The 13,108-nt window shown below is 38.9% G+C and overlaps 1 protein-coding gene and 1 non-coding gene across 6 annotated transcripts in view; one reads left to right on the top strand and one right to left on the bottom strand.

Moving 5' to 3' along the window:
• Positions 1-13,108, top strand: part of LOC128562722 (chromatin remodeling regulator CECR2) — a 199,547-nt gene that overhangs the window by 130,980 nt on the left and 55,459 nt on the right. The window lies entirely within an intron of this gene.
• LOC128562885 (U6 spliceosomal RNA) lies at positions 11,871-11,974 on the bottom strand. Its single transcript, XR_008373584.1, has one exon. It is a non-coding gene; the product is annotated as a U6 spliceosomal RNA (small nuclear RNA).

Below are 13,108 nucleotides of genomic sequence, written 5' to 3' on the forward strand. Positions count from 1 at the left end.
GGTTGCATTATTGGTAAAATATTACTTAACAAAACTAGATTTTACTGTATTCCTATCCGTTGAGTGTTTTCTGTTGTTCACGCAGCTGACAGCAGTAGCATCATTAACTTGGAGGCTCGAGGCTCCCTTACCTCATAACTCCCACGTAAACAGTACTTTAGTACCTTTGAGATGTGTAGAAACCTGGAGCAAAATTTTATCTTTATAAACAGAGGAGCTTCCTGATAAGAGCTCTCCCCTTATTTTAGCCCAAACTTGACATGTACGTTTTCTTTTTTCTTTCTTTTTTTAATTTAATTTAATTTTATTATTAAATCAAACTGTGTACATTAATGCGATCAAGGGGCACCACATACTGGTTTTATATACCATTTGACATATTTTCATCACACTGGTTAACATAGCCTTCCTGGCATTTTCTTAGTTATTGTGTTAAGACATTTATATTCTACATTTACTAAGTTTCGATATGTACATTTTCTTTGGTAAATTTCTATACAGATCAGAACTACAGGGCAAAACACACAAAAAGGAGAGACTCTGGGTTTCCTAGTCTTTTACCTTTGGATGCCATGTAGGGATTTGGGTTGTTATGATTCATATTTACAGACAAGTTAAAGATGCTATCTGAAATATTTTTATTCTACTGAATTCAGCCTGTTACATCTGGAAAACTGTGCCCAGTGTTAATGTGCACGAGATAAGAAAGAGGTTGACTGGATCGGTGCCCATAGCACAGTGGTTACGGCGCCAGCTGTATGCACCAAGGCTGGCGGTTTAGAACCCAGCCTGGGCCAGCTAAAACAACGATGATAACTGCAACAAGAAAATAGCTGGGCATTGTGGTGGGTGCCTGTAGTCCCAGCTGCTTGGGAGGCTGAGGCAAGAGAATTGCTTAAGCCCAAGAGTTGGAGGCTGCCGTGAGCTTCAATGACACAGTATTCTACGGAGGGCAAGGGCAACATAGTGACTCTGTCTCAAAAAAAAAAAAAAAGAAAGAAAGAAAGAAAGAGGTTGACTAAGTGCCATCCTTTTCAGGGTAGAAATCTGTATTCCTTATGGGAATAATATTGCTTCTAGAATCAATAGAATGCCTCCACCCCAGAATACGCAGGTTGCATTTACAAATACAAATGCAAATAAAATAAATGTTAGTATATTTTCTTCTATTCTCTGTTTAGGATGTAGACTTGGCAGTTTATGTTTTTTTAAGTACTGTTATATTCATACCATGTGTGTCATTTCATATTTTAATATCCAGAATTTTTGCATTATAGCAAATCATTTTTCTTGTAATCAACTTGTCTCTAAATGTTATTGTCAGTTAATTCAGTCTGGTAGTTGACAGTTGCATCTAGCCTTTAACCAATATAAACATGTTATAATTCACAGCTTTCTATAGAATTTACTAGGTATGCAAACTTTTTATCTCTTTACTACAAATTTATGGAAGTGCCATCACTTGATCAAAAGAAATAGCTATGATTTTACTTAAAAAAAAAAAAAAAAAAGAAAAGAAATGCAGGCTTCCTACCACAGAGGTAGTTCCATTTTACCCTCAGACCATCAGTGCATGAGGGCAGCTGGTTGCATAAACCTTGTCGGCTCTCTGTGTAAAGATGAGTAGGTGCTGGTAGGACAAATGCTCTCCGTGCTCTAACAGAATTTATGGTTCTGCACTAAGATGGGATGAGGAATTCCGCTAGTAATTACTGTACTGATTATATAATCGCACATTTACACTTACAGCAGTAAGTCCTTAGAAGTAAAAAATAGTGTGTTAAGAGAGTACAGAACGTGGTGTGAGCAAGCAGTTTGTAAACTGAGCCTTCACATACTGGCTGTTCCCTCTAATAAGATTAGTCCACTGTGGTAGGGCTCATCCTGTAAGTGTCCTTTTGTTTAAAAAAACTGGTCTTAACTAATTCTGCTTGTTCTTCTAGATGATGATTACAATATTTTTGAGATGTTCTATAAGAAATCTTCTTATCTGATGGGAGCAGTGGCCTCACCTCTGTAATCCCAGCTGCTCTGTAGGCTGAGGCAGGAGGATCGCTTGAGTCTGGGAGGTCAAGGCTTCAGTGAGACACTGTGTTTTTTAAAAAAAGAGGGAGGGGGTGCTCAGTGCCCATACTCAACGGTTAGGGCACCAGCAACATACACCAGGGGCTAGCAGGTTCGAACCCGGCCTGGGCCTGCTAAAATAAAAATGAATGAATGAATGAAAGGGTTTAAAAAAGAGAGAGAGAAGGGAAAGAGAGAAAAAAGAAATCCCCTGTATCATTCTTACTAGAATCAATAAAATTATGAAGAAATTAGAGAAAAATTGACATGTTCGTAATATTGAGATTACATTGAGATTGATTTTACCCAAAGTATCACTCAGTACAATGTTACAGCTTTATTATTGTTATTATCTATCTATTTATTTATTTTTAAAGAGATTTGGTCTCACTCTGACTCAGGATAGTCTGGAACTCCTGAGCTCAGGCAATCCACTAGCCTTGGCCTCCAAGAGTGTTAGGATTTACAGGTGAGCCACCATGCCTGGCTTATTCTCTCAAGTTGTACTTTCTCATTCTAAAGAGAGAAATTTGGGTAAGTGAATGCTTACCTTTTCTGGCTCTAAGATGTACCTGTTATGGGGAACTAAGAAAGTTGCTTGATTTCTTTGTGCATAACTAGCCTCATTCATAAAACGAGATTGATAACAATATAGTTATTATGACGATTAAATGAAATAATTTATGAGAAGTCTTAAAAGTCTCAATAATGTATCTATTTACATTATCATGTATAGAATCATTATGTATTTACTGTGAGATATATATATATATATATTTTTTTTTTTTTTTTAAAGAGACAGAGTCTCACTTTATCGCCCTCAGTAGACTGCTGTGGCATCACAGCTCACAGCAACCTCCAGCTCTTGGGCTTCAGCCTCTTGATTCTCTTGCTTCAGCCTCCCAAGTAGCTGGGACTACAGGAGACCACCACAACACCTGGCTATTTTTTTGTTGGAGTTTGGCCGGGGCCTGTTTCGAACCCGCCACCCTCAGTATTGTGGGGCTGGCGCCCCCTACCCACTGAGCCACAGGTGCTGTCCTGTACTGTACTTTTTATCATTATTGTAGAATGTACTCCTTCTACTTATTAAAAAAAAAAAAGAAGCGGCAATAGCCTGGTGAGGCAGCATGTACCCATAGTCCCAGCTATTCAAGAAGCTGAGGGGTTGGGCCAGCCTGGGCAACAGGGAGATGCTGTTTTGGTTTGGTTTGGTTTGGTTTTGGGCTCTTTTTCCCAGACTAGAGTGCCATGGCATCAGCCTAACTCAGAGCAACCTCAAACTTTCTAACTATCTTCCTGCCTCAGCCTCCTCAGCAGCTAGGACCTCAGGCGCCTACAACCACACCCAGATAATGTTTTTCTTCTGTCTCTTTTTTGAAGTGGAGATAGGGTCTGGAACACATGAGCTCAAGGGATCTTCCTGCTGGGCCTCCCAGAGTTCTAGGGTTACAGGTGTAAGCCACTCACCACACCTGGCCTGGTCTAATAAATATTTTTAAAGGTTAGTTCTAAAACAGCCTCACGCAAGTCTTTCAAGAGGTATTGCAAAAGAAGGCATTGCTAATATGTGTGTTTGTGTCTTAGTTTTTAACATAACAGTTCAGAAGTAGGAAAAAAACGAGACATTTTCTCTGTAGAAAAACGCTTATAAACTAAGGATAGAAAGAAAAAATATTATTGTATAGCTATTTGGTGTTGTTAAAAAGGTTAAAAAGTTATAAAAACAGAATGTTTATAAAGTTACAATAGGCTGTTTACTTATTATTGAAGAAAAATATTTTTAAAAATAAATTTAGTATGGGCGGTGCCTGTGGCTCAAGGAGTAGGGCGCCGGGCCCATATACTGGAGGTGGTGGGTTCAAACCCAGCCCTGGCCAAAAACTGCAAAAAAAAAAATAGTATAACGTAAGTGTACATGCAGTGTTTATAACATCTCCAGTAGTGTGTAGTGATGTCCCAGACCTTCACGTTCGCCAACCATCCGCTGAGTCACCTAGAGCAACTTCTGGTTCTACAGTCTTCCTCATGTTTATGTGCCCCATACTAGTGTACATTTTTTAAAAATCTTTTATATTATACTTTTACTGTAACTCTTCTGTGTTTAGATACACAAGATACAGAACTATTTATACAGTTGTGTTCCAGTTGCCTGTAACGACTGATAGTTGACTGTATTTTATTTTATTATTTATTTATTTATTGTTTTTGAGACAGAGTCTCACTATGTTGCCCTTGTGGTGTCAACAGCTCACAGCAACCTCAAATTCTTGGGCTTAAGCAATTCTTTTGCCCCAGCTTCCCAAGTAGCTGGGACTACAGGCGCCCACCGCAACACCTGGCTATTTTTTGTTACACTTGTCGTTTAGCTGGCCTAGGCCAGGTTCGAACCTGCCAACCTGGGTGTATGTGGCTGGCACCATAACCACTGTGCTACAGGCACCGACCCCGTTGACTGTATTCTAGTAGATCTTTATGATAACTGAAGCTTGAATTTTATATTATTTCCACATGCTGAGAAGTGTTATTTTTCTCCCCCATTTCCCCCAACCATTTAAAAATATAAAAGCTGTTCAAAACAGGTTTGGCCCTCAGACCAGAGTTTGTCAGCTTCTGTTTTTGGGAAATTAAATAGGTTACTTATTCTAGTTCTGCTAACTCAATCTCTTTAACTGAGATATGGAACCCACATTCTTTTTAACTGTACGTTCCAATGTGAGATTTATGCACTTACAGGATAGCATAATACTGTTACTCCTTGTGTAAATAATAGCCAACATGTCCTGTACCCTAGACACTCTTGTGAATGCTTTTCAGGAATTCTCATTTAGTCCTTAGGACAGCTTTCTAATATAAGTTCTCTCTCAACCATTCATCCATCCAGCAAGAGTGAGGAATTTGAGGCACAGAGAGGTTAATAAATTGCCCAAGGTTACACAGCCAGTAACTGACAGGACAGATATGGCCCCTGACCTCCAGCTGCCTGCCCTAGCCACATGCTGTAAATGAGAGAAATGTCAAGTAGAAAGATTTTCTTTGAAAACAGAATTTTTTTTTGGGCTGGGGCTGGGTTTGAACCCGCCACCTCCAGCATATGGGGCTGGGGCCCTACTCCTTTAAGCCATAGGCGCCGCCCTGAAAACAGAATTTTTTTTTTTTTTTTTTTTTGTAGAAACAGAGTCTCACTGTACCGCCCACGGCTCACAGCAACCTCTAACTCTTGGGCTTACGCGATTCTCTTGCCTCAGCCTCCCGAGCAGCTGGGACTACAGGCGCCCGCCACAACACCCGGCTATTTTTCTGTTGCAGTTTGGCCGGGGCTGGGTTTGAACCCGCCACCCTCGGCATATGGGGCTGGCGCCCTACTCACTGAGCTACAGGCGCTGCCCAAAACAGAATTTTTTTTAACTCCTCTGATCTGTTCTTCTTTGGCACACTAAGGAAACCTATGAACTGCATCTAAGAATAACATTTTGCTTTGCTTTGTTTTGTTTATTTTGGGGGGACAGAGTCTTATTTTGTCACCCTCTGTAGAGTACTGTTGCCTGACAGCTCACAGCAACTTGAATCTCTTAGGCTCAAGCAATTGTTTTGCCTCAGCCTCCCTCAAGTAGCTGGGCCCACCACAATGCCCAACTTTTTTTTTTTTTTTTTATATATATATAAGAGATGAGGTCTTGCTCTGGCTAAGACTGGTCTCAAACTCATGAGTTTATGCAATTCACCCACCTCGGCCTCCCAGAGTGCTAGGATTACAGGCATGAGCCACCATGCCCAGCCTAAGAATAATATTTTGAAATCACAAAATAAAATGGAATTATAATAGAGCCCAAATATACTGAAAAATAGTATGAAGCATTAGAAAATGAAAGTTTTCGGGTGGCGCCTCTGGTTCAGTCGGTAAGGCGCCGGCCCCATATACCGAGGGTGATGGGTTCAAACCTGGCCCCGGCCAAACTGCAACCAAAAAATAGCCGGGCGTTGTGGCGGGCGCCTGTAGTCCCAGCTACTCGGGAGGCTGAGGCAGGAGAATCGCTTAAGCCCAGGAGTTGGAGGTTGCTGTGAGCTGTGTGAGGCCACGGCACTCTACCGAGGGCCATAAAGTGAGACTCTGTCTCTACAAAAAAAAAAAAAAAAGAAAAGAAAAGTTTTCGATAAAGGTCTAATAACCAGAATACACAGAGAACTCAAACGTATTAGCAAAAAAAGAACACGTGATCCCATCTCAGGGTGAGCTAGGGACTTGAAAAGAAACTTCTCTAAAGAAGACAGATGCACGATCTACAAACACATGAACAAAAGTTCATCATCCTTAATCATCAGAGAAATGCAAATCAAAACTACTTTGAGATAATCACCTAACCCCAGGAAGAGTAGCCCACATAACAAAATCCCAAAACCAGAGATGTTGGTGTGGATGTGGAGAAAAGGGCACACTTCTACACTGCTGGTGGGAATGCACACTAATACCTTCCTTCTGGAAGGATGTTTGGAGAACACTTAGAGACCTAAAAATAAACCTGCCATTCGATCCTATAATTCCTTTACTAGGTATATACCCAGAAGACCAAAAATCACAATATAACAAAGACATCTGTACCAGAATGTTTATTGCAGCCCAATTCATAAATGTTGTCACGGAAGAAGCCAAAGTGCCCATCGACCCACGAATGGACTAGCAAATTGTGGTACATATATAATATATACCATGGAATATTATGCAGCCTTAAAGAAAAGTGGAGACTTTATGTCTTTCATGTTTACATGGATGGAGCTGGAACATACTCCTCTTAGAAAAGTATCTCAGGAATGGAAGAAAAAGTATCCAATGTACTCAACCCTACTATGAAGCTAAATTATAGCTTTCACATGAAGGCTATAACCCAACTATAGCACAAGACTGTGAGGAAAGTGCCAAGGAAGGGGACGGGAGGGTGGAGGTTAAGGTGGAGGGATGGTAATGCGTGGGGCCACACCTACAGGGCATCTTAGAATGGGGTACAGGGGAAACTTACTAAAGGCAGAATACAAATGTCCACATACAATAACTAAGAAAATGCCATGAAGGCTACGTTGAACAGTTTGATGAGAATATTTCCGATTGTATATGAAACTGGCACATTGTACCCCTTGATTGCACTAATGTACACAGCTATGATTTAACAATAAAAAAATAAAAAATAATAGAAAAAAGAAAAGTTTTTACAGTTACTGTATTTCTTTATTAATCATTAAACTATATGCTCTAGCAACAGGTTTAATTGCCCAAGTTTACTATCTTCTATTATTGATGAACATAAATGTTATTTTGAAATATCTGCAGTGAGCTGACACCATGGCACTCTAGCCTAGGGCAACAAAATGAGAGGCCAGAGGTGGTGGCTCATACCTGTAATCCTGGTACTCTGGGAGGAGTTTGAGATGAACCTGAGCCAGAGAGAGACCTTGTCTCTACTAAAAATAGAAAAAGTAGCTGGGTGTCATGGTAGGCGCCTATAGTTCCATCTACCCAGGAGGTTGAGACAAGAGGATCGTCTTAATCTAAGACATTGAGGTTGCTGTGAGCTGTGATGTTGCCACGGCATTCTAACCAGGGAAATAGAGTGAGACTCTGTCTCACCAAAGAAAAAAGGAAAAAAAAGAAATATCTGCAGAATCTATCTGATGCAAAAATATGTCTGATTTCTACTTTTGAAATACATACAGGTACTACTAAAATTGTTACTTATTGATTGCATTCACAATTGAAGGAAATACAAAAAATATAAAATTTAAAATTTCCTTCAATTAAAATAAAGATACAGTATTTTCTCAGCCAGGTTAATGCGCAACCTAAATTTTATCTGTGGACCTCTGATTTAAAAGGTTTTTTAAAATCCCGGTCAGGCATGGTGGCTCACACCTGTAATCCTAGCACTCTGTGAGGTTGAGGCGGGAAGATCTCTGAGCTCAAGAGTTGGAGACCAGCTTGAGCAAGAGCTTTCCCCAATGCGGGCATGGTGGTGGGTGCCTGTGGTCCTAGCTACTGGGGGGCCTGAGAGAGGAGGATGGCTTGATCCCAGGAGGTTGGGGTTACACTAGGCTATGACAACACAACTATAGTCTCTTCAGGGTGACAGAATGAGACCCTGTCTCAATAAAAAGGATGGGTTTCTTTAAAATCTCAGATTAATCTACAGTTCACTTACTTTCTTGAGGAAACTAAGGCAAAGCTTTAGTATAAGTATTATTTAAGGTGGTATTTTTGGGGGTGGTGGATGTGGAAATTGAACTCTGAGGTGGCCTCTGTGACCCCATGGAATCATCTGTGCCTTTCTGTGATCCCCTCCCTTTGAGTGTGGGCAGGACCCGCTCCTCCAGAGATTCTCCTTGTGGCTTAAAGAAGTAAAGCTGCCCTACTGGGAAAGCCATACTAGGAATGGGGCTGACTGCCAGGAGCTGAGGGCAGCCTCATCTCAGCTGTGTCTATGACCATGGTAAAAAATGTTAGGCAAATAAAGCAAGTCATAGAAGCATGCATACCAGTGGTTTCTCTAAATAAGCGTAAAACCAGGAAAAATAAAAGGAGGGTACAAATGTGTGGAATACTTACAAAGAAAACCAAGAGAATGCTTAACACAATTCAGGAAGGTGATTATACCTGCTAATAAGGGAGAGGACTAAAACTAAGGGTAACTAAGTAGGTAAGTGCAAGTGGTAGCCTTTAATGTACTGATCCGCACTGTTTATGAACACCAGAGTTGAAACACAGATTGCTGGCCCCTCTGTCATCTAATTCAGAAAGTTTTGTGGGCCCTGAGAGTTTGCATTCTCTGTAAGTTCCCCGTGATACTGAAGACCATAGTCTGCTGGAATTGTAAATTACCCAATTGGTTCTGTGGGCCCCTATTAATAGAAATACTTAAGGAATTTAAAATTAACTAGTTGATCTTTCAACAGTACATTTTTTCTTATTGGGAAGTAGCTTAGCATAACTGAGCACTGGATTTCACTCGGGAATTTACAGTTTGATTTTGGCTCTCAAAGTGAAGATGGAACCAAACCATGTCTTGAGCTGTAGTTTAAGTATCATAAATATATCTGCCCTTGGCTTGGCACCAATGCTCGTAGCACAGTGGGTACCCTGCCAGGCACACGCATCCAGGCTGTTGAGTTTGAGCCCAGCCCAGGCCAGCGAAACAACAATGACAGTTGCAACAAGAAAATGACAGGCGTTGTGGTAGGCGCCTGTTGTCCCAGCTACTTGGAAGGCTGAGGCTTGAGGCTTAAGCCCAAGAATTTGAAGTTGCTGTGAACTGTGACACCATAGCACTCTATCAAGGGCGATATAATGAGACTCTCCAAAAAAAAAAAAATCCGTCCTTAAATGGTCATTGTAACATTTGACACCAGACGTTTTTTAACCTTTTATCAGCTTATAATAGAGTACTCTCTATATAAGCCAGACCACCAATTAGTGCTTCACTGTGGTCTTGCTCACTTTCTTGTGCCTTATACTCTTAAGTGGAAATTCATAAAAATTGTAAATTTACTTTTTCGGGATTAATTATGGGTCCAGCATTTTATAGTAGATTCTCTAACTGAAGTCACTTAAAAATAAACATTTTTGGTGTTTGGGGGTCTCATCTGTTCTCTGTATAGCTATATATCCTTCATTTTCTTGGCTATTACAATGTCTTCTTTGAATGAATGTGTTCATTTAAATGTGTCTTTGTTGGGCAGCACTTGTGGCTCAAGGAGTAGGGCGTCAGCCCTATTTGTTGGGTTCGAGCCCGGCCCCGGCCAAAAAAAAACCCCTGCACCATGTAGTCACCATCCTACTAAAAAAAAATGAGAATATTTCCATCTCCGCAGAAAGTTTCCTTTGCAGCTGACTCCCCACCCCCTCACCATACAAACAAGGTACACCAGGCCACCACTGCTTTCATTTTTGTCAGTATAGAAGTTTTACCTGTTTGAGAATTTTATATGAATGAGATCACACAGTGTGAAACGAACTCATGCCCAGCCTTCCTCAGTCAGCATAATGTCTGTGTGATATTCATCTACAGCAGTGGATCTCAACCTGTGGGTCACGGCCCACAGGAACTGTATTAAAGGGCTGTAGCATCAGGAAGGTTGAGAACCACCAATCTATAGTGTCAGTGGTTTGTCCCTTTTGGGGGAGTGGGGCAATAAATTTCATTTAGTGAAAATTGTGTCACAGTCTATCTGTTCACTTGATAAACACTTAGGTTGCTTCTAATTTAGGGCTATTGTAAATAAAGCTGCTGTGAACATGTGCATACAAATATTTTGTGCACATATGTTTTCATTTCTCTTGGTAATTTCTGGGAGTCATATGGCAAAAGTATGTTTAAGAAACTGAAACTATTTTCCAAAACACTTGCAACATTTGTATTTCTACTAGCAACATCTGAATACTCCAGTTGCTCCCTATCTTTGCCAACATTTGCTGTTTTTAATTTTACTGATTCTGTTAATGTTTAAAGTGGTAATTCATTGTGGTTTTCATTTACGTTTCCCTAATGACTAGTAATGTTGAGCATTTATTCATGTGCTTACTGCTCATTTGTCTTTCATTTTTGTGAAATATTTGGTCATCCTTTTGCTTGCTTTAAATTAGAGATATTTGCCTTTTGCTAAAATTGAGTTGTAAGGTTTCTATGTATTTGAACACAAGTTCTTTGTCAGATATATGATGTGAATATTTTCTGGTTTGTAACTTGCGTTCTTCCATTTGTGTGTTAAGTTTTATAGTTGGTATCCTTACGCATATTGGGTTGGTATTTGAATGGTTTGAGGTAGAAGGCTAGTGTTTGATTTCTTACAGATAACATGTGTTAAGTTTAATTTTGGATTCTCATCTATTCTATATGTCTTAACTTTACACTACCAGATTGTCTTGAAATATAAGGTCACCGACTTAGTTGTTTAGACTGTTGTGTGTCCTACCAAAAAAAAAATTATAAAGGCTGCTAGTAAGAATGGACATCTTAAATTTTGATACTGAGTCTTCTAATATCTGAACATGATATGTATACAAATAGATCTCTCCATTTATCATTTTTCAATTTCAGAATATTTTGTCATTTTCAGCATAAAGATATTTGACATCTTTCCATTTATTCTTAAGCATTTTATATTTTTAAGTAATACTGTAAATGAAAGTTGTGGGTTTTTTGTTGTTTTGTTTTGCTTTTTTGAGACAGCCTCACTTTGTTACCCTCAGTAGAGTGCTACGGTGTCATAGCTCACAGCAACCTCAAGCTCCTGAGCTCAAGCAGTCCATCTGCCTTGGCCTCCCAGAGTGATAGGATTACAGGCATCAGCCACCATGCCTGATCTAAATGGAAGTATTTTAACATTTTTCATATCTAGCTGTTTGTTGCTATTATATATAAAATAAAGTTATTTTCATGTATTGACTTAATGCTTAGAATCTTATTGAGATCTTTTTTTGTTCTACTGGTTTTTTTTGTAGATTCCTGAGAATTTTCTATGTATCCTGGAAATAAAAAATTTTGCTTCTCTCATTATTCTATATCCCCTATACTTCTTTTTCTTACCTTACTATACTGGCGAAGTTTTGTTCCTGATCATACCAGGAAAGCATTCAGTCTGATAGTGTTATCTCCTTTATATAGGGTGGACTTGATTTGCTAATATTATATTAGTGATTTTTGCATAAGTGTTGATAAGGTGTATTAGTCTATAATTCTGTGTTCTTACAAATCATTATGAAGTTTTAGCACAAAGGTCCAGAAATAGTCTTTCCTCTGTTTTCTTAAGTTTGTGTAATTTTTTAAAATATGGAACGCTTCACAAATTTGCATGTCATCCATGAGCAGGGGCCATGCTAATCTTCTCTGTATTCCAATTTTAGTATATGTGCTACCGAAGTGAGCACGGGTTTGTGTAATTTAATTCAAACATTCGCTGTATCTTTTGATGTTTTCTTTATCATTTAAATTGTGTCCTAACTTCTATAATCCAAAACAAAAGATGTATTGCTTAAGTTCTAGGTATCTTAGTGTTAGTAATTTCTAATTTAATTTCTAATTTTATGTCTGGTGATTCTTCCACCTTTTGAAGCTTAAGGAGACTCATTTTATGTCCCAACATATGGTTTACCTTGGTGAATATTCCACATGCACTTCAAGAGAATATATATTCTGCAGTTTTCATGTATCATATTTTGTAAATGTCACTTAGGTGAGTTTAGTAGTATTGCTGAGATCTGTTTCTCATTGATTTCTTTTGTCTACTTGGTTTATTGATTAATGCTAAAAAGATATTAAAATCTCCAACTATGATTGTAATCTGTTTCTCCCTTTAGTTCTGCCTGTTTTTGTTTCCTGTTATTGGATGCATACATGTCGGTTTGTCATGTATTCCTGATGAATTCATCCGTTTATTATTACGTAATACTGTTTTCACATCTGGTGTGTCTCGTAATCTTTATGCTCATTCTGCATAAGATCATTTTTAAAGTTTTGTTATTGTTTGTAGAATGAATCACTACTTCTTCCTTTTCATCATCAAATGGTACTCCTTTGCAAAATGTCTATTTTATTTATCAGTTAATGGACATTTGTGCTTTTTCGAAAAACATTTTGGCTATCATGAATTATGCTGCTTTAAATGTTTGTGTACAGCTTTCTGTATGGGTAAATGTTTTCCTTTCTCTTGAGTTTATACCTTGAGTTTATTCCCAGGGGAATGCTGGATCATACAAGTGGTAATTAATTCTTTAACTTTTTGAACAACTTGCTGAAGTTTCCAAAGCAGCTGTATCATTTTACATTCCCACCCAGTGTTGTATGAGGGTTCTGCTTTCTCCACATCCTGGCCAACCCTTATAATCTCTTTGACATCTGCCCTCATAATGGTTACTAAGTGGTATTTCTTTGTGGTTTGATTTGCATTTCCCTAATTACTAAAGTTAAGCAACTTTCCCTTTGCTTCCTTCTGTTTTTTGTTCCTTTGTTAGTCCTTTAATGCTTTCTTTCAGGCTAAGTGAGTTTTTTTTTTTTTTTTAACT

This window comes from Nycticebus coucang, chromosome 12, assembly GCF_027406575.1.
Source record: "Nycticebus coucang isolate mNycCou1 chromosome 12, mNycCou1.pri, whole genome shotgun sequence".
Lineage (NCBI taxonomy): Eukaryota > Metazoa > Chordata > Mammalia > Primates > Lorisidae > Nycticebus > Nycticebus coucang.